The sequence below is a fragment of the Oncorhynchus tshawytscha genome, linkage group LG01 (genome assembly GCF_018296145.1).
Source record: "Oncorhynchus tshawytscha isolate Ot180627B linkage group LG01, Otsh_v2.0, whole genome shotgun sequence".
Lineage (NCBI taxonomy): Eukaryota > Metazoa > Chordata > Actinopteri > Salmoniformes > Salmonidae > Oncorhynchus > Oncorhynchus tshawytscha.
This window is the reverse complement of record NC_056429.1, coordinates 6,813,808-6,836,876: the sequence shown is the minus strand read 5'-3', so window position 1 is coordinate 6,836,876 and position 23,069 is coordinate 6,813,808. Positions and strand designations below refer to the sequence as shown.

The following is a 23,069-nucleotide window of genomic DNA, read 5'->3' as shown; positions in this document are numbered from 1 at the left end:
AGCCAGACCCGTCCCAGGGCTGGCACTGCCCGCTTCGTGTGCCAGGCTCAGGGGTGCCCCCGCCACGCATCACCTGGCTGAAGAACGGAGAGGAGGTGCACCTGAACGGCAGGATCAAGATGTACAACAGGTACTGTTACACCTGAACAACTCCGTACTGAAGATCAAATTTACACTTCACATTTTAAAATGGGATGTTCAAAGAAAAGAGAAACCCCGACCGCTGCTCTCCTGCTCATATCACTTTGTTTATTGAACGTGTCGGCCAGATAACGTTCATCGGAGGGTTTCTTTCTTTCTTTGACGATATCATCACATTATTTCCACGCACCTGCAACAAAAATTAAAATTTAGAATTAAAACAAACCCTTTTTAAAAAATTTTTTTTTATTGTCCACTCAATATGAGAATGTGTCTTTGACTTCACAATAACACGATTGACATAACTTTTAATTAAAAAATGTCAACGTGTCAGTCAAATGATCTCCAACAATGGTTTGTTGTAATAATAGTGAAGCTGTTCTCATCAAATCGAATGCTATTTGTCAAATGCTGAATACAACAGGTGTAGTAGACCTGAATACAACAGGTGTGGTAGACCTGAATACAACAGGTGTAGTAGACCTGAATACAACAGGTGTAGTAGACCTGAATACAACAGGTGTAGTAGACCTGAATACAACAGGTGTAGTAGACCTGAATACAACAGGTGTAGTAGACCTGAATACAACAGGTGTAGTAGACCTGAATACAACAGGTGTAGTAGACCTGAATACAACAGGTGTAGTAGACCTGAATACAACAGGTGTAGTAGACCTGAATACAACAGGTGTAGTAGACCTGAATACAACAGGTGTAGTAGACCTGAATACAACAGGTGTAGTAGACCTGAATACAACAGGTGTAGTAGACCTGAATACAACAGGTGTAGTAGACCTGAATACAACAGGTGTAGTAGACCTGAATACAACAGGTGTGGTAGACCTGAATACAACGGTGTGGTAGACCTGAATACAACGGGTGTGGTAGACCTGAATACAACGGGTGTGGTAGACCTGAATACAACGGTGTGGTAGACCTGAACACAACGGGTGTGGTAGACCTGAATACAACGGGTGTAGGTAGACCTGAATACAACGGGTGTAGGTAGACCTGAATACAACGGGTGTAGGTAGACCTGAACACAACGGGTGTGGTAGACCTGAACACAACGGGTGTAGGTAGACCTGAACACAACGGGTGTAGGTAGACCTGAACACAACGGGTGTAGGTAGACCTGAACACAACGGGTGTAGGTAGACCTGAACACAACGGGTGTAGGTAGACCTGAACACAACGGGTGTAGGTAGACCTGAACACAACGGGTGTAGGTAGACCTGAACACAACGGGTGTAGGTAGACCTGAACACAACGGGTGTAGGTAGACCATACCATTAATAAAGACGATACAACATGACTCTGTTTCCCTCCACAGTAAACTGGTGATCACTCAGATCACAACGGAGGATGATGCCATCTACCAGTGTGTGGCGGAGAACGAACAGGGCAGCGCTGTCCCTGGCACGCCTCATCGTGGTGATGTCTGAGGACCGAGCGCTCCCAGGAACATCCACGCTGAAACCATCTCCTCCTCAGCCATCCTACTGGCCTGGGAGAGACCCATCTACAACGCTGACAAAGTCATCGTGTTCTGTACACTACATGAAGGCTGAAGGTAGGAGTAAAGACAGGGTGATGGAGGAGGAGTAAAGACAGGGTGATGGAGGAGGAGTAAAGACAGGGTGATGGAGGAGGAGTAAAGACAGGGTGATGGAGGAGGAGTAAAGACCGGGTGATGGAGGAGGAGTAAAGACAGGGTGATGGAGGAGACGTACCGAGAAGTCATGAGTAAAGACAGGGTGATGGAGGAGGAGTAAAGACGGGGTGATGGAGGAGGAGTAAAGACGGGGTGATGGAGGAGGAGTAAAGACGGGGTGATGGAGGAGGAGTAAAGACGGGGTGATGGAGGAGGAGTAAAGACGGGGTGATGGAGGAGGAGTGACGGGGTGATGGAGGAGGCCCAGACGGGGTGATGGAGGAGGATAAAGACGGGGTGATGGAGGAGGAGTAAAGACATCTGATGGAGGAGGAGTAAAGACTGATGGAGGAGGAGTAAAGACCTGATGGAGGAGGAGTAAAGACGGGGTGATGGAGGAGGAGTAAAGACGGGGTGATGGAGGAGGAGTAAAGACGGGGTGATGGAGGAGGAGTAAAGACGGGGTGATGGAGGAGGAGTAAAGACGGGGTGATGGAGGAGGAGTAAAGACGGGGTGATGGAGGAGGAGTAAAGACGGGGTGATGGAGGAGGAGTAAAGACGGGGTGATGGAGGAGGAGTAAAGACGGGGTGATGGAGGAGGAGTAAAGACGGGGTGATGGAGGAGGAGTAAAGACTGGGTGATGGAGGAGGAGATGGAGGAGGAGTAAAGACGGGTGATGGAGGAGGAGTAAAGACGGGTGATGGAGGAGGAGTAAAGACGGGTGATGGAGGAGGAGGAAAGACGGGTGATGGAGGAGGAGTAAAGACGGGGTGATGGAGGAGGAGTAAAGACGGGTGATGGAGGAGGAGTAAAGACGGGGTGATGGAGGAGGAGTAAAGACGGGGTGATGGAGGAGGAGTAAAGACGGGGTGATGGAGGAGGAGTAAAGACGGGGTGATGGAGGAGGAGTAAAGACGGGGTGATGGAGGAGGAGTAAAGACGGGGTGATGGAGGAGGAGTAAAGACGGGGTGATGGAGGAGGAGTAAAGACGGGGTGATGGAGGAGGAGTAAAGACGGGGTGATGGAGGAGGAGTAAAGACGGGGTGATGGAGGAGGAGTAAAGACTGGGTGATGGAGGAGGAGTAAAGACGGGGTGATGGAGGAGGAGTAAAGACGGGGTGATGGAGGAGGAGTAAAGACGGGGTGATGGAGGAGGAGGAGTAAAGACGGGGTGATGAGGAGGAGGAGTAAAGACGGGGTGATGGAGGAGGAGGAGAAAGACGGGGTGATGGAGGAGGAGGAGTAAAGACGGGGTGATGGAGGAGGAGGAGAAAGACGGGGTGATGGAGGAGGAGTAAAGACGGGGTGATGGAGGAGGAGGAGTAAAGACGGGGTGATGGAGGAGGAGGAGAAAGACGGGGTGATGGAGGAGGAGGAGAAAGACGGGGTGATGGAGGAGGAGGAGTAAAGACGGGGTGATGGAGGAGGAGGAGAAAGACGGGGTGATGGAGGAGGAGGAGTAAAGACGGGGTGATGGAGGAGGAGGAGTAAAGACGGGGTGATGGAGGAGGAGGAGTAAAGACGGGGTGATGGAGGAGGAGGAGTAAAGACGGGGTGATGGAGGAGGAGGAGTAAAGACGGGGTGATGGAGGAGTAAAGACGGGGTGATGGAGGAGTGACGGGGTGATGGAGGAGTAAAGACGGGGTGATGGAGGAGTAAAGACGGGGTGATGGAGGAGTAAAGACGGGGTGATGGAGGAGTAAAGACGGGGTGATGGAGGAGTAAAGACGGGGTGATGGAGGAGTAAAGACGGGGTGATGGAGGAGTAAAGACGGGGTGATGGAGGAGGACGGGGTGATGGAGGAGTAAAGACGGGGTGATGGAGGAGGACGGGGTGATGGAGGAGTAAAGACGGGGTGATGGAGGAGTAAAGACGGGGTGATGGAGGAGTAAAGACGGGGTGATGGAGGAGTAAAGACGGGGTGATGGAGGAGGGAGACTGGGTGATGGAGGAGGGGTAGAGACGGGGTGATGGAGGAGGGGTGAGACGATGGAGGAGGGGTAGAGACGGGCTGATGGAGGAGGGGTAGAGACGGGCTGATGGAGGAGGAGTGGGCAGGAAAGACGTCACAGGTTAGGACTGTTTGAGGACTGTGGGTAGGAAAGACATGTCACAGGGAACGTGACTCTGCTCTGCTCTGCATTAGTTCAATGTTGACAGAAAATCTGAGGGGCAAGAAGACTGTTAGCAGAAAGACTAGTATACCCAAACAGTAAAACCAACTTGTTTACATACCACAGGGTTTGAAGATATTCATCTCTGGTCTTTTATATCTATTTTATTCATCTATTTGTCATTAATTTCAACAGTTGAGTCCCCTTATCTCCCTTTCAAGGGATCTTTACATTTGAGGCATCTTTCTTGTGACACGTTACATTAAAACTTTTTAATTTTCTCCCCTATCCATTCCAGGACTAAACAATGAGGAATACCAGGTGGTGATTGGCAACGACACGACCAGCTACATTATAGATGACCTGGAGCCAGCCTGGAACTACTCTTTCTACATGGTGGCCTATATGCCGATGGGAGCTAGCCGTATGTCTGACCAAGTCTGTCAACACACTCTGGAGGACGGTGAGTAAGGACATACAAGCAGACTGTTGTCAAGCAGACTGTTGTCAAGCAGACTGTTGTCAAGCAGACTGTTGTCAAGCAGACTGTTGTCAAGCAGACTGTTGTCAAGCAGACTGTTGTCAAGCAGACTGTTGTCAAGCAGACTGTTGTCAAGCAGACTGTTGTCAAGCAGACTTTTGTCATGCCAATGAATAGAATGGAATGGAATTGAGCCGATAAGAGATTATCAACTGCTCCTTTCTGTAACTCACTTCATCACTTGATTTGACAGTGTGAATGATTGTGCGTGTTTTAAGTTTAACTACATTGCATTCGGACTGTGCAGAATCATTGATCTACAAATCATCCCAAATAACTGCTCAATATTGGGATTAAGTTTAGAGATTCTGCGCACTCGACTTGTCTCGAACTGATCCATTCAAACACGGTTGAATGTCTCCTCCAGTGCCCCTGCGTACCCCAGAGCTCAGCCTGACCAGCCACAGCCCTACAGACATCCAGGTTTTGTGGCAGCCTCTACCAACCAAATTGTCCCGTGGGCACATATGGGCCTATCGTCTGTCCTACCGTACAGCTGCAGACGCCACGGTTCTGTCTGTGGAGCTGGCCCAAAACAACACCCAGTACCTCCTGGGAGACCTTCAGCCTGATACCGTCTACCTGCTCCGGATCTCTGCAGCCACCAGGGTGGGGTGGTGTGAACCCTCCTCCTGGACCTCCCACCGCACTCCCAAAACCTCCAGCATCAAAGGTAACTAATATCACATCCTAACCCTCACCCAAAACCTCCAGCATCAAAGGTAACTAATATCACATCCTAACCCTCACCCAAAACCTCCAGCATCAAAGGTAACTAACATCACATCCTAACCCTCACCCAAAACCTCCAGCATCAAAGCTAACTAACATCACATCCAAAACCTCCAGCATCAAAGGTAACTAACATCACATCCTAACCCTCACCCAAAACCTCCAGCATCAAAGGTAACCAACATCACATCCTAACCCTCACCCTAAACCTCCAGCATCAAAGGTAACTAACATCACATCCTAACCCTCACCCAAAACCTCCAGCATCAAAGGTAACCAACATCACAGCAACCCTCACCCAAAACCTCCAGCATCAAAGCTAACTAACATCACATCCAAACCTCCAGCATCAAAGGTAACTAACATCACATCCTAACCCTCACCCAAAACCTCCAGCATCAAAGGTAACCAACATCACATCCTAACCTCACCCTAAACCTCCAGCATCAAAGGTAACCAACATCACATCCTAACCCTCACCCTAAACCTCCAGCATCAAAGGTAACCAACATCACATCCTAACCCTCACCCTAAACCTCCAGCATCAAAGGTAACCAACATCACATCCTAACCCTCACCCAAAACCTCCAGCATCAAAGGTAACCAACATCACATCCTAACCCTCACCCTAAACCTCCAGCATCAAAGGTAACTAATATCACATCCTCACCCAAAACCAGCATCAAAGGTAACTAATATCACATCCTCACCCAAAACCAGCATCAAAGGTAACTAATATCACATCCTCACCCAAAACCAGCATCAAAGGTAACTAATATCACATCCTAACCCAAAACCAGCATCAAAGGTAACTAATATCACATCCTAACCCAAAACCAGCATCAAAGGTAACTAATATCACATCCTAACCCAAAACCAGCATCAAATGTAACTAATATCACATCCTAACCCTCACCCAAAACCAGCATCATACAGCATGTCAAAGTTTTCAGAAACGTGACTCCAAAATGACACAATTTAAGATTAATTTCTAATGCATTTTAACAGACTCTATTCTTCAGAGTGATTTACAGAAGCAATTAGGGGTTAAGTGCCTTGCTTAAGGGCGCATCAACAGATTTTTCTTCATCATCCTCTTCATACCTGTTCTCCTTCCTGTGTCCTTCATCATCCTCTTCATACCTGTTCTCCTTCCTGTGTCGTCCATCATCCTCTTCATACCTGTTCTCCTTCCTGTGTCCATCATCCTCTTCATACCTGTTCTCCTTCCTGTGTCCCCACAGTGCCACCTGCCCCACTGCTACAGCAACTGGAGCCTCTCAACTGCACCTCCATCTTGGTTCGATGGCAGCCATCTCCAGGCTCCGTGGTCGTCCAGGGTTACCGGCTCTGTTACCATGAGGAGGGTCAACCAGAACAGCCCTCCATCCAGCTCCAGCCTGAGGACACAGAATACACCATCAGTGGTCTGGGTAAGTGATGATTAGATATAGGTATAGATACTGTAGGTATAGTTTGGGTAGAGGCAGAGGTGGGTAGAGGCAGAGGTGGGTAGAGGCAGAGGTGGGTAGAGGCAGAGGTGGGTAGAGGCAGAGGTGGGTAGAGGGGTAGAGGTGGGTAGAGGCAGAGGTGGGTAGAGGCAGAGGTGGGTAGAGGCAGAGGTGGGTAGAGGCAGAGGTGGGTAGAGGCAGAGTTTTGAGTGGCTTTTTGGACATCAACAGGATATAAAGGGGAGAATCAGATATTTTTCAATATGTAGTGACATCTTTTAGTGTCCCCTTTCCATTTCTCTCGGTCTGTCCCCGATCAATATGGGCTCTCCTAAACAGACCTCCCTCGACTCCCCAGCCCCCTGTACAGTCCCAAGTTCCTCCCCCAATCCCTCTCCATCCATAGCCTGGTCCCAGATCTGTTTGTGCTTTCTTACCAACTCCTATGGTCATTATCACATTTGGTATCACAATGATCACAATGAGAAGACAACACCAACAGATCTGGGACCAGCCTAGTCCCCTCCTCAGTGGCTCTCCATCCCCTCCCCAGTGTTGTGTGAGCAGCAAAGCCTCCAAGAGATTAGAGATCAGGGCCCAGATGTTCTTCCCACCACTGTTTCCCATGGATCTCATCCCTGGCCTGAATACATTATCACTGGCTATTGTGCTATAGCTGCCGGGACGCTGGGTCAGAGCTGCCCTATGACACCCTGGACACCAACCCCCCACTCCACCCGTAACCCTGACTAGCACCCCTCTACAGCTGGGCAGGGGACGTTACCACCACACCCCACAGCCCCCTGGGATTGGCCTGAGCTGAACAGACCTATGACCCCCTCCATTACACAATGGCATGCTGCCTGTGTTGTCCAAATAGTGATTGCATGCTTTCTGTGTTGTCCATGTAAATAGTGATGGCCTGCTGTCTGTTTTGTCCATGTAAATAGTGATGGCCTGCTTTCTGTGTTGTCCATGTAAATAGTGATGGTCTGCTGTCTGTTTTGTCCATGTAAATAGTGATGGCCTGCTGTCTGTGTTGTCCATGTAAATAGTGATGGCCTGCTGTCTGTTTTGTCCATATAAATAGTGATGGCCTGCTGTCTGTGTTGTCCATGTAAATAGTGATGGCCTGCTGTCTGTTTTGTCCATGTAAATAGTGATGGCCTGCTGTCTGTGTTGTCCATGTAAATAGTGATGGCCTGCTGTCTGTGTTGTCCAAATAGTGATTGCATGCTTTCTGTGTTGTCCAAATAGTGATGGCCTGCTGTCTGTGTTGTCCATGTAAATAGTGCCCAACAGATGCAGAGGAGTCAGATAGATTTGATTGATAGTCTCTAGACTGATAGCGATCAGATAGATTTGATTGATAGTCTCTAGACTGATAGAGATCAGATAGATTTGATTGATAGTCTCTAGACTGATAGAGATCAGATAGATTTGATTGATAGTCTCTAGACCGATAGAGATCAGATTGATTTGATTGATAGTCTCTAGACCGATAGAGATCAGATTGATTTGATTGATAGTCTCTAGACCGATAGAGATTTGATTAGATCTTGATCTAGGCTTTTAATTCCAATTTCTTCTAAATCAAAAGATTTATCTAGAAGGAATCGAACGTTATATGAATCGAACTTTATGAATCGAACGTTATATGAATCGAACGTTATATGAATCGAACGTTATATGAATCGAACGTTATATGAATCGAACGTTATATGAATCGAACGTTATATGAATCACTACTTGCACACATCTTCTGCACATCTATTACTCCAGTGTTTAATTGCTATATTGTAATTATATTTATTGCCTTACCTCCGTTATCCTACCTCATTTGCACACATCGATATAGACTTTTTCTACTGTATTATTGACTGTATGTTTGTTTATTCTATGTGTAACTCTGTGTTGTTGTGTGTGTCGAACTGCTTTGCTTTATCTTGGCCAAGTCGCAGTTGTAAATGAGAACTTGTTCTCAACTAGCCTACCTGGTTAAATAAAGGTGAAATAAAAAATGTGAAAATAAAAATATAAATCAAACGTTTTAGGAATGAAACTGTCACGGCCGTGGAATGAAGAGGACCAAAGTGCAGCGTGGTGAGCGTACACATTCCTATTTATTAGGATGACGCCGACAAAAACAATAAACAATACAAAAACAACCGTGAAGCTTAAGGGCTATGTGCCACAAACAAAGTCAACTTCCCACAAAGACAGGTGGGAAAAGGGCTGCCTAAGTATGGTTCCCAATCAGAGACAACAATAGACAGCTGTCCCTGATTGAGAACCATACCCGGCCAAAACATAGAAATACAAAATCATAGAAAAACAGAATGCCCACCCCACATCACACCCTGACCTAACCAAATAGAGAAATACAACGTCTCTCTAAGGTCAGGGCGTGACAGAAACGTGATAGGAATCAAACGTTATATGAATCATGATGAGTTAAGATTACATACTGGGCAACTGTCTGCATTCTATTCTTACTTGTGTCTCAGCCTTCCTCCAGGCCTAGCCTATATGTCTGCAAGTTGAAAGGTAGACAGAAGGGTGGAGGGGGCAGCCAGATGGAGGGTAGAAGGGTGGAGGAATAGCCAGGTGGAGGGTGGAGGGTGGCCAGGGAGAAGGTAGCCAGGTGGAGGGTAGAAGGGTGAGGGGATAGCCAGGTGGAGGGTAGAAGGGTGGAGGGGATAGCCAGGTGGAGGGTAGAAGGGTGGAGGGGATAGCCAGGTGGAGGGTAGAAGGGTGGAGGGGATAGCCAGGTGGAGGGTAGAAGGGTGGAGGGGATAGCCAGGTGGAGGGTAGAAGGGTGGAGGGGGATAGCCAGGTGGAGGGTAGAAGGGTGGAGGGGATAGCCAGGTGGAGAAGGGTAGGTGGAGGGTAAGGTTGGAGGGGCAGCCAGGAGGAGGGTAGGTAGAAGGGTGGAGGGGTGGAGGGGGCAGCCAGGTGGAGGGTAGGTAGAAGGGTGGAGGGGGCAGCCAGGTGGAGGGTAGGTAGAAGGGTGGAGGGGGCAGCCAGGTGGAACAGAAGTAACTGAGGAGTTGAAACAAAGGGGCCCTTCTCTCCACCCCTTTCCTCTACATCCTCTTCTCTCCATCCACTCCTCTCTTTTCTCCTCCTCTCTTTTCTCCTCTCCTCTTTTCTCCATCCACTCCTCCTTTCTCCACTCTCCATCCTCTCCTCCTCTTTTCTTTTCTCCTCTCTTCTTCTCTTCTCCTCTCTTCTCCTCTCCTCTCCCACAATCCTGAAGCCCAGATTCCTTCTGTGACCCCTGACCCTAGTCACCCCTCCCCCGGTCCCAGGGGCCCTGGATCCCAGCAGCTGAATGCTCCCCTGGCCCCCTTGCCCCAGCCGAGCCCCTGGCCCCCTGCCCCAACCGAGCCCCCCAGCCCCAACCGAGCCCCCTGGCCCCCTGCCCCAGCCGAGCCCCCTGGCCACCATTCCCCACCAGCACACAACGGACCTGGACACCCACCTCCCTCCACCCCTCTCCAATGGTCAAAACCCAGAACCTAACCTTTCACACCAAGAGACCTGAAACAAATCCTTAATGCTCCCTTAAATACAGCGTTATTTACGAGGTGGTGGCCATGACGTTGGTGGGTTTCAAAGTGAAAGACGCTAAATTAAATTGCACAGGGGTGGCAGGGTAGCCTAGTGGTTAGAGTGTTGGACTAGTAACCGAAAGGTTGCAAGTTCAAATCCCCGAGCTGACGAGGTACAAATCTGTCGTTCTGCCCCTGAACTGGCAGTTAAACCACTGTTCCTAGGCCGTCATTGAAAATAAGAATTTGTTCTTAACTGACTTGCCTAGTTAAATAAAGGTTAAAAAGAAAATAATAATACATTTTTAAGCCAAAGGGTACTAACTTGTTGTAACTATATAAACCTTGTTTGGTATTTTGTCTATTTCCTACCAATAATTTTTCTGAATTGATTTGTTGCAGAATCCTACTCATGTGGTTAGCAAAGGATGGGTCAGAAAGTAAACAGAAATTCCAATCCCAATTTTCATCAATGCTTTTCAATGAGAATTTGAGTTTACTTCCTGAAATGAATTAATTGAAATGGAACTGCCCCCAGCCATGGTGGTTATATACAACTAGTTAAAATAGTTCTATATACAAAACAGTCCTAGAAAGACCTAATTTCACCTCCCCCTCTTTCAGCTGGCCTCTTCACAGCTGCTGTTTCTACTGTTTATATGGTATAGCACAGCCTAGTGGCCATGTTCTCCTCTGTAAAGAGTTGACTTTGCAGTTACAGCATGGATGAAAGTCAGCACTAGTTCATCTAGCAGAGCACGAGGACTCCATGTTTCAGTAGATCATTTTTTGGGGGATGAAGAGAGACAGTCAGCACTGTCTGTTACGGGGTTCAGTAGAAACTCTTCTGTTTCTGAAGGTCGACAGGCAGACTGTGGGTTCATTCTAAAGCTCTCTCCTCTCTGCGACAAGATATGATAGATAGACTGGGGTCAAGGGGCACACGGGAGAGCCTCTCTGTGTGAATAGGGTACACACAGCAGAAACCAAGGCGTTGACATTACCCTCCAGCGCTTAACTGTCATCCTAATCTGTTGGAGACTAGTCCTTTAACTGAAAAAGGAAACTTGAAATCAGATCTGCTTTAGCCGATATCCGCATAGAGGTCGGAGGTGAAACGGCATTAGAGCTGTCAAATCCACAAGCGGCTCCCTCCATTATACCTAAAGCGGACATTGCTATTGGCTGCACAGAGTCGCATTAAGAGAAATCCCATGCAGCCTTGTTTACAAATTGGAACACTGGACTGTGAGATGTAATCTACTCCTCCATTAGGATGATAGATGTAATCTACTCCTCCACTAGGATGATAGATGTAATCTACTCCTCCACTAGGATGATAGATGTAATCTACTCCTCCGTTAGGATGATAGATGTAATCTACTCCTCCATTAGGATGATAGATGTAATCTACTCCTCCATTAGGATGATAGATGTAATCTACTCCTCCGTTAGGATGATAGATGTAATCTACTCCTCCGTTAGGATGATAGATGTAATCTACTCCTCCGTTAGGATGATAGATGTAATCTACTCCTCCGTTAGGATGATAGATGTAATCTACTCCTCCGTTAGGATGATAGATGTAATCTACTCCTCCGTTAGGATGATAGATGTAATCTACTCCTCCGTTAGGATGATAGATGTAATCTACTCCTCCGTTAGGTAAACCAATAAACAGAACATTTATTTACACTTATATTATTTATTAATCTACAATTTATTGATTTCCAGACCCAAGGCGGAGGTACCAGGTGAAACTGTTGGCATTAAGCCTTGTAGGAGATGGTTACCAGGCCGACCAGACTCTCAGCACCCCAGGATGTGTATGTAAGTACACAAAGAAATCAGATCAATTCTTACTATTGATCTGTTTCAGCTTCTGTTGGCCTACATTGGCCTCTAACACATCTCCCACTACCATAAAAAAATACTAGACAGCTGAAGGTTAGATTACTCGTTGGTTATTACTGCATTGTCGGAACTAGAAGCACAAGCATTTCGCTACACTCGCATTAACATCTGCTAACCATGTGTATGTGACCAATAACATTTGATTTGATTAGATTTGAAGCAAGCACACACATTTTCTTCAGGAAATGTACCCTTTCTAGTTGTGACTAAAAAATGTGTGCGTCTGTGTGTGCGTCTTGTAGCAATCCGAGATCACCCGGTGGCCCAGCCTCCAGCCCCGGACCATGTGAGTGCGGTGGTTAACAGCTCGTCGGCGGTGTACCTGCGTTGGAGCCGTCCTGCCTTCGCCTCTAGGAAGGTTGTTAGCTACACAGCTCGCTGTACACCTGTGGGCCTGATGAACGTATCAGCCATACGCTACATACAGACGTGAGTTCATGCAACAGAACTGCTCAAGTTCAAGACACTGCTCAAGTTCAAGATGTTTATACCTGTATACTGTGGTCTGTTGAGGTAGAAGAAGAATATATTACTGCTACTTTAATAGTAAGATTATTACTTTACTACTATGCTATTATCCATTGTCATTTTTCAGATCATTGGACATTTATATTACATGTGGTAATTTAGTTTTACACTTAGTTTCTAAGAGACTGAAAATCAAGATTTGTTTTTGACACAGTTGTTGGTTTTAACCTGTCATGATTGTCCTCGTCAGTACCAATCAGAATGTGGTGATACAGGGTCTGGAACCCAACACACGCTATGAGTTAGTGGTGCGTCTCCATGCCGACCAGCTGTCCAGTCCCTGGAGTTCTGTTGTCCACCAGAGGACCCTTCCTGCAGGTGAACAAAAACCATCTTCTGATCTTTCTCTGACTATCATCTCCCCAGGGGTAACCAAGGTAACCAGAGTAACAAGGGCCCTCTATCTATAGATCATGAAGAAGTATTTTTTTTGTATTAATTAGACATCAACAGTAGCTTCCTTCCCAGTCTACCCCAAGCTGAGCTCCAACCAAGGACCCCTCTGCACACAACAACACTCACCTATCAAAGTCGACCGTACTAGATGACGGACCAAGATACTTTTAAACTAAAGAGACTCAAAATGACCCTTTTCTGTTCATCAGCGCCCAGTCGTCCACCTGAAGGTGTGAGGGTGTCTCTGATTGAGGACGGCACAGCCCTGGTTTCCTGGAGGGAACCAGAGGAGAACAACCTGGCAGTGACGCACTACACCATCCTGTACGCCTCACAGAGGGCCTGGCTGGCCGGACACTGGCAAATAATGCAGAGGAAGGGTGAGTATGGACACTAGCAAACACTGTAGAGGGAGGGTGAGTATGGACACTGGCAAATACTGTAGAGGGAGGGTGAGTATGGACACTGGCAAACACTGTAGAGGGAGGGTGAGTATGGACACTGGCAAATACTGCAGAGGGAGTATGGACAGCTAGATTTTGACCTCTCATCTCTTAAACCCTTTTTGACATAGCTGAGCTGAAATGGGTTGCCCTGGTTACACATCCACCGTGGTTACTGTAACCGTGCTGGAAAAGACGATGTAAAAAGAACCGACTAAATCAACACGGAACGTTTCCTCATCCTATTCAGCACTCTAACACCAGTCCTGTCTTTCCCCCTACAGGAAGTAACACCATGGTCCTGCTGGAGCGTCTGGAGCCTGGTAACGTCTACCTGGTGAAGATATCTGCCTCCAACCTGATGGGAGACGGGCCCTTCTCTACCACTGTGGAGCTGGCCCTGGGGCCCGGGCCTAGACACAGAGGGAAGAGCCCCAGGCATTCAGACAGCGGATCCTCCTCAGACACTTCAGGTTACTATGCTTACATGGGCAGCAGGTAGCCTAGCAGTTAAGAGCGTTGGACCAGTAAACGAAAGGTTGCAGGTTCGAATCCCCCAGCCGGCAAGATGGATCAAGGCAGTTATAACCCCCAACAACAACTGCTCCCTGGGCGCCGATGACATCGATTAAGGCAGCTCCCCGCTCCTCTGTGTTTCAGAGGGGTTGGGTTAAGTCCGGAAGACACATTTCGGTTTAAATGCATTCAATTGAACAACTGACTAGGCATCCCCCTTTCCCTTGGAGTGTTGTTGGACTGGGGATATATTTGAATGTTGATAATACTGCTGTTGGAGACATAATGTTATGTTGGAGACATAATAACTGAACCAGTACAATATATGAACCAGTACAAGCAAATGATAATTTTGTCTTGTCTCAATGCTAATAGGCTGGTCCTAGATCTGTTAGTGGTGTATAGCTAACAGCTGTATAGTTCCAGTAGTCTATAGTACTTTCCCAAAGTGAGATGATTTCTCCTGTGTAACAGTATGCCTGTTGCTTGTCTCCTCCAGTGTTCTCTGATGGCCAGTACCACATGGACCAGAAGTCCATGACAGGCCTCATGGTGGGGGTCTGCATCACTCTGGCTTGTATCGCCATCTGTGCCCTCATCCTCATCAACAAAGGCAGATCCAGGTACATATCTATACTAATCTTCTTCATTTATTGTAATTTTCTTCTTTTATAGTAATCTTCTTCTTCTTTTATGGTAATCATCTTCTTTTTTTTTCTTCTTTTTTTGTATTTCACCTTTATTTAACCAGGTAGGCTAGTTGAGAACACCTTTATTTAACCAGTTAGGCTAGTTGAGAACACCTTTATTTAACCAGGTAGGCTAGTTGAGAACACCTTTATTTAACCAGGTAGGCTAGTTGAGAACACCTTTATTTAACCAGTTAGGCTAGTTAGGCTAGTTGAGAACACCTTTATTTAACCAGTTAGGCTAGTTGAGAACACCTTTATTTAACCAGTTAGGCTAGTTGAGAACACCTTTATTTAACCAGGTAGGCTAGTTGAGAACACCTTTATTTAACCAGGTAGGCTAGTTGAGAACACCTTTATTTAACCAGGTAGGCTAGTTGAGAACACCTTTATTTAACCAGGTAGGCTAGTTGAGAACACCTTTATTTAACCAGGTAGGCTAGTTGAGAACACCTTTATTTAACCAGTTAGGCTAGTTGAGAACACCTTTATTTAACCAGGTAGGCTAGTTGAGAACACCTTTATTTAACCAGGTAGGCTAGTTGAGAACACCTTTATTTAACCAGGTAGGCTAGTTGAGAACACCTTTATTTAACCAGGTAGGCTAGTTGAGAACACCTTTATTTAACCAGGTAGGCTAGTTGAGAACACCTTTATTTAACCAGGTAGGCTAGTTGAGAACACCTTTATTTAACCAGTTAGGCTAGTTGAGAACACCTTTATTTAACCAGTTAGGCTAGTTGAGAACACCTTTATTTAACCAGTTAGGCTAGTTGAGAACACCTTTATTTAACCAGTTAGGCTAGTTGAGAACACCTTTATTTAACCAGTTAGGCTAGTTGAGAACACCTTTATTTAACCAGTTAGGCTAGTTGAGAACACCTTTATTTAACCAGTTAGGCTAGTTGAGAACACCTTTATTTAACCAGTTAGGCTAGTTGAGAACACCTTTATTTAACCAGTTAGGCTAGTTGAGAACACCTTTATTTAACCAGGTAGGCTAGTTGAGAACACCTTTATTTAACCAGGTAGGCTAGTTGAGAACACCTTTATTTAACCAGTTAGGCTAGTTGAGAACACCTTTATTTAACCAGTTAGGCTAGTTGAGAACAAGTTCTCATTTGCAACTGCGACCTGGCCAAGATAAAGCATAGCAGTGTGAACAGACAACACAGAGTTACACATGGAGTAAACAATTAACAAGTCAATAACACAGTAGGAAAAAAAAGGGGAGTCTATATACATTGTGTGCAAAAGGCATGAGGAGGTAGGCGAATAATTACAATTTTGCAGATTAATAACACTGGAGTGATAAATGATCAGATGGTCATGTACAGGTAGAGATATTGGTGTGCAAAAGAGCAGAAAAGTAAATAAATAAAAACAGTATGGGGATGAGGTAGGTAAAAATGGGTGGGCTATTTACCGATAGACTATGTACAGCTGCAGCGATCGGTTAACTGCTCAGACAGCAGATGTTTGAAGTTGGTGAGGGAGATAAAAGTCTCCAACTTCAGCGATTTTTGCAATTCGTTCCAGTCACAGGCAGCAGAGAACTGGAACGAAAGGCGGCCAAATGAGGTGTTGGCTTTAGGGATGATCAGTGAGATACACCTGCTGGAGCGCGTGCTACGGATGGGTGTTGCCATCGTGACCAGTGAACTGAGATAAGGCGGAGCTTTACCTAGCATGGACTTGTAGATGACCTGGAGCCAGTGGGTCTGGTGACGAATATGTAGCGAGGGCCAGCCGACTAGAGCATACAAGTCGCAGTGGTGGGTGGTATAAGGTGCTTTAGTGACAAAACGTATGGCACTGTGATAAACTGCATCCAGTTTGCTGAGTAGAGTGTTGGAAGCAATTTTGTAGGTGACATCGCCGAAGTCGAGGATCGGTAGGATAGTCAGTTTTACTAGGGTAAGTTTGGCGGCGTGAGTGAAGGAGGCTTTGTTGCGGAATATAAAGCCGATTCTTGATTTGATTTTCGATTGGAGATGTTTGATATGAGTCTGGAAGGAGAGTTTACAGTCTAGCCAGACACCTAGGTACTTATAGATGTCCACATATTCAAGGTCGGAACCATCCAGCAGGGTGGTGATGCTGGTCATGCGTGCGGGTGCAGGCAGAGAACGGTTGAAAAGCATGCATTTGGTTTTACTAGCGTTTAAGAGCAGTTTGAGGCCACGGAAGGAGTGTTGCATGGCATTGAAGCTCGTTTGGAGGTTAGATAGCACAGTGTCCAAGGACGGGCCGGAAGTATATAGAATGGTGTCGTCTGCGTAGAGGTGGATCAGGGAATCGCCCGCAGCAAGAGCAACATCATTGATATATACAGAGAAAAGAGTCGGCCCGAGGATTGAACCCTGTGGCACCCCCATAGAGACTGCCAGAGGACCGGACAGCATGCCCTCCGATTTGACACACTGAACTCTGTCTGCAAAGTAATTGGTGAACCAGGCAAGGCAGTCACCCGAAAAACCGAGGCTACTGAGTCTGCCGATAAGAATATGGTGATTGACAGAGTCAAACGCCTTGGCAAGGTCGATGAAGACGGCTGCACAGTACTGTCTTTTATCGATGGCAGTTATGATGTCGTTTAGTACCTTGAGGCTGGCTGAGGTGCACCCGTGACCGGCTCGGAAACCCGATTGCACAGCGGAGAAGGTACGGTGGGATTCGAGATGGTCAGTGACCTGTTTGTTGACTTGGCTTTCGAAGACCTTAGATAGGCAGGGCAGGATGGATATAGGTCTGTAACAGTTTGGGTCCAGGGTGTCTCCCCCTTTGAAGAGGGGGATGACTGAGGCAGCTTTCCAATCCTTGGGGATCTCAGACGATATGAGAGGTTGAACAGGCTGGTAATAGGGGTTGCGACAATGGCGGCGGATAGTTTCAGAAATGGAGGGTCCAGATTGTCAAGCCCAGCTGATTTGTACGGGTCCAGGTTTTGCAGCTCTTTCAGAACATCTGCTATCTGGATTTGGGTAAAGGAGAACCTGGAGAGGCTTCGGCAAGTAGCTGCGGGGGGTGCAAAGCTGTTGGCTGAGGTTGGAGTAGCCAGGCGGAAGGCATGGCCAGCTGTTGAGAAATGCTTGTTGAAGTTTTCAATAATCATGGATTTATCGGTGGTGACCGTGTTACCTAGCCTCAGTGCAGTGGGCAGCTGGGAGGAGGTGCTCTTGTTCTCCATGGACTTCACAGTGTCCCAGAACTTTTTGGAGTTGGAGCTACAGGATGCAAACTTCTGCCTGAAGAAGCTGGCCTTAGCTTTCCTGACTGACTGCGTGTATTGGTTCCTGACTTCCCTGAACAGTTGCATATCGCAGGGACTATTCGATGCTATTGCAGTCCGCCACAGGATATTTTTGTGCTGGTCGAGGGCAGTTAGGTCTGGAGTGAACCAAGGGCTGTATCTGTTCTTAGTTCTGCATTTTTTGAACGGAGCATGCTTATCTAAAATGGTGAGGAAGTTACTTTTAAAGAATGACCAGGCATCCTCAACTGACGGGATGAGGTCAATGTCCTTCCAGGATACCCGGGCCAGGTCGATTAGAAAGGCCTGCTCACAGAAGTGTTTTAGGGAGCGTTTGACAGTGATGAGGGGTGGTCGTTTGACAGCGGCTCCGTAGTGGATACAGGCAATGAGGCAGTGATCGCTGAGAACATGGTTGAAGACAGCAGAGGTGTATTTAGAGGGCCAGTTGGTCAGGATGACGTCTATGAGGGTGCCCTTGTTTACAGATTTAAGGTTGTACCTGGTGGGTTCCTTGATGATTTGTGTGAGATTGAGGGCATCTAGCTTAGATTGTAGGACTGCCGAGGTGTTAAGCATATCCCAGTTTAGGTCACCTAACAGAACAAACTCTGAAGCTAGATGGGGGGCGATCAATTCACAAATGGTGTCCAGGGCACAGCTGGGAGCTGAGGGGGGTCGGTAGCAGGCGGCAACAGTGAGAGACTTATTTCTGGAAAGAGTAATTTTCAAAATTAGTAGTTCGAACTGTTTGGGTATGGACCTGGAAAGTATGACATTACTTTGCAGGCTCTCTCTGCAGTAAACTGCAACTCCTCCCCCTTTGGCAGTTCTATCTTGACGGAAGATGTTATAGTTGGGTATGGAGATCTCTGAATTTTTGGTGGCCTTCCTGAGCCAGGATTCAGACACAGCAAGGACATCAGGGTTAGCAGAGTGTGCTAGAGCAGTGAGTAAAACAAACTTAGGGAGGAGGCTTCTGATGTTGACATGCATGAAACCAAGGCTTTTTCGATCACAGAAGTCAACAAATGAGGGTGCCTGGGGACATGCAAGGCCTGGGTTTACCTCCACATCACCCGCGGAACAGAGGAGGAGTAGAATGAGGGTGCGGCTAAAGGCTATCAAAACTGGTCGCCTAGAGCGTTGGGAACAGAGAATAAAAGGAGCAGATTTCTGGGCATGGTAGAATATATTCAGGAATATATTCAGGGCATTCTTTTATGGTAATCATCTTCTTCTTTTATGGTAATCATCTTCTTCTTTTATGGTAATCATCTTCTTCTTTTATGGTAATCATCTTCTTTTATGGTAATCTTCTTCTTCTTTTATGGTAATCATCTTCTTTTATGGTAATCATCTTCTTCTTTTATAGTAATCTTCTTCTTCTTTTATAATAATCTTCTTCTTCTCATATTCCATTTACTCCATCAGCCATTTTTGAAAGACCTCTCTTCAAATAGATTATTTCATATTGTCCACTAACTTCCACGCTTTACTCCAATAGGAAATCGTCCATCTGTAAGATCATGGACGTAGTGAACGGTGAGAGACCGCATGGTCCACATGCTGGTTTGGCCCTGGCCAATGACCACCAGGCTGACAACATAGAGGCCCTGATGCCTGTGATGGCACAACACTTCATTGATGCCAAGGTGAGACATGGCTCCACAGACTCAGGCCATGAGTGGTATGAGAATGTATTTAAGACATCACTATGACAACCTTTATGATGCCATGATAAGGTTTTATGCTGGTTGTCAATGTCTTTTTAGCAACCAGCAACAGACCTCTCTATCTGTTTGTAATATCTCTGTTTCAGGGTGGTTCTAACCTGGTGATTAGTAGAACAGGTCCAGTCAATGGCAGCAACCGCAGTAAGAGATGGCAATTCTTCAAGAGGGAGAGACGTAATACAAATACAAGCCAGGTAAAATCTTCAGACGGGAACTTGATGCTATTAGAGAGCCTATCCTCAACATCAATACTGATCCAAAATATTTTTTTCAAAATGCAACATGCAACTGTTTCAACAATTTTACTAAGTTATAGTTCATATGAGGAAATCAGTCAATTGAAATAAATTCATTAGGCCCTAATCTATGGATTTCACATGACTGGGCATGGGTGGGCCTGGGAGGGCATAGCCAATCAGAATGAGTTTTTCCTCACAAAAGGGCTTTATTACAGATAGATATACTCCTCAGTTTCATCAGCTGTCAAGGGTGGCTGGTCTCAGACGATCCCGCAGGATGTGGAGGTCCTGGGCTGGCGTGCTTACACTTGGTCTGCGGCTGCCAAATTCTCTAAAATGACGTTGGAGGCAGTTTATGGTAGAGAAATTAATATTAAATTCTCTGGCAACAGCTCTGGTGGACATTCCTGCAGTCAACATGCCAATTGCATGCTCTCTCAAAACTTTAGACATCTGTGGCATTATGTTGTGTGACAAACTGAACATGTTAAGAGTGGCCTTTTATTGTCCCCAGCACAAGGTGCACCTGTGTAATGATCATGCTGTTTATTCAGCTTCTTGATATGCCACATCTGTCAGGTGGATGGATTATCTTGGTAAAGGAGAAATGCTCAGTAACAGGGATGTAAACAAATTTGTGCACAACATTTGAGAGAAATAAGCTTGTGCGTCTGGAACATTTCTGGGATCTTTTATTTCAGCTTGTGAAACATAGAACCAACACTTTGCATGTTGTGTTTATATTTTGGTTCGGTATAGTTTAGAGTGGAGTATTGTTATACAATGACAAACAAACAAATATCAAAAAAATCTCCTCCTCTCCTCTATCTCTAGGCTGAGAACAGAGTGTGTCTGTACGAGGCAGGGAAGACCGTGCTGTGTTACGAGGAAAAGGTAGACGCTCCGCCCCTCCAGCCTTCCAGCCTGCAGATCCTGTTTGGACCACTAGGGGGCTTACAGCGCTCCGTGGGTAGCAGTCGGGGAAGCAGCTCTGGGACCACTGAGACCAGCGAAGGAAGCCACGAGACAGACTCCGGTCACGAGAGTGAGAATGAGTAACCCGTCCACAGATACGTTCGGGACGTAATTCCAGGCGTCCTTCGGTCAGAGTTGGATGACAGCTCAACTCCAGAGGATGAAGAGTGTTTTAGAAGTGGGGGAAGAAGGAAATCCTGGTTTTAAAGTGGAATCTGAGGTGACGACACCAAGCCCAACCCTTACCATCATCACCATCGCCTCCACCGGCCTGATCATGACACTGTCCAGTGGTCGTCACGTCCCTGTTCCCTCTCGGCTGAGGAAGCTGCTTATCCTGTCCAGGCCACCGTCCAGTCAGCAGGCTCCTCCTGACGATAGACTACCCAGCCTGAATGTGACTTAGCTACAGCTGAAGCGGCCCACTTCCCCCTCCTTCTTGGCCTCCTGAAAACAGGTCTTTGGGCATGGAACATATGAGGAGTTATGAAGAGGGATCAGGAAGTTGAAGATTGAGGAGGAAACAGGGGTTTTCTTCAGGTCTAAATGAATGTTGTTGTTTTCCTGTTTCATTTTGAGCTCATTTTCAGTCTGTCTGGTTTTCATCTGTGTGTCTGTTCGGTCTTTAGGGCTGTTTTTTTTTTTAAACACAGATCAAGCCTTGTCCTGGATTGGTGACAGGTATGTTATGGTATCCTGAAATGTTGAGTGATATTCTCCATTCAAAGTGGCTTCTTTGTACAGGACCCGGCTTAATCTGTGTCCAGGGGGAAATGAGTCCTTAATGTCTGTTCTAAACCAAAGCTCACACCAAAAATGAATGTTCAAAAGAATGTAAACAAAAATGTATTGCTTTTGTGATACATTTTCTAATATGTTAATATAGATTTATTTCTTCTTCTGAAGTAGAGGGTGTAGTTGGTGACCCCTCATTGCTGATTGTCTACCTCAGTGACTCTGATTTGCATATAGTGCTACCTCATCTTAACGGTATATTGTGCAGTACTGTATATAGTACTACCTCATCTTAACAGTATATTGTGCAATATTTCCCCATAACTCAGGGAATGAAGTTGAAAACATTTAAAAGCCATTTCTTCTTACCTGCATTAATATCCTGCAGGAATTATTTAGGCTTAATTTGTTTTGAAGATTTGTGAAAATTCCTTTTTTAATTATTAGTTGTTTTTTTTTACAAGGTTGGAAAAGCTTTTAAGTTTTGAATGATGAGTCTTTTCTACTATTTAAGTGCATTAGATATCATCCTTCACTATTTGAGTAAGATAAAGTAACCAAAAATAAACATTTAACTGGCATTTCCAGTGCACCCGACCTTAAAAGCTTTAAAATGGCCTTATAATGTGGAAAAGGGCTTTGCAGATGGTCGTAGATATAGAGATCAAAAGAAATGGCCTTATAACGTGGAAAAGGGCTTTGCAGATGGTCGTAGATATAGCGATCCAAAGAAATGGCCTTATAACGTGGAAAAGGGCTTTGCAGATGGTCGTAGATATAGCGATCCAAAGAAATGGCCTTATAACGTGGAAAAGGGCTTTGCAGATGGTCGTAGATATAGCGATCCAAAGAAATGGCCTTATAACGTGGAAAAGGGCTTTGCAGATGGTCGTAGATATAGAGATCCAAAGAAATGGCCTTATAACGTGGAAAAGGGCTTTGCAGATGGTCGTAGATATAGCGATCCAAAGAAATGGCCTTATAACGTGGAAAAGGGCTTTGCAGATGGTCGTAGATATAGAGATCCAAAGAAATGGCCTTATAACGTGGAAAAGGGCTTTGCAGATGGTCGTAGATATAGCGATCCAAAGAAATGGCCTTATAACGTGGAAAAGGGCTTTGCAGATGGTCATAGATATAGAGATCCAAAGAAATGGCCTTATAACGTGGAAAAGGGCTTTGCAGATGGTCGTAGATATAGAGATCCAAAGAAATGGCCTTATAACGTGGAAAAGGGCTTTGCAGATGGTCGTAGATATAGCGATCCAAAGAAATGGCCTTATAACGTGGAAAAGGGCTTTGCAGATGGTCGTAGATATAGAGATCCAAAGAAATGGCCTTATAATGTGGAAAAGGGCTTTGCAGATGGTCGTAGATATAGCGATCCAAAGAAATGGCCTTATAACGTGGAAAAGGGCTTTGCAGATGGTCATAGATATAGAGATCCAAAGAA

The 23,069-nt window shown here is 46.1% G+C and overlaps 1 pseudogene; it reads left to right on the top strand.

Annotated features, from left to right (window-relative positions):
- LOC121838813 overlaps window positions 1–22,193 on the top strand; it is a 46,503-nt pseudogene extending 24,310 nt beyond the window's left edge.
- The last annotated feature ends 876 nt before the right edge of the window (window positions 22,194–23,069 follow it).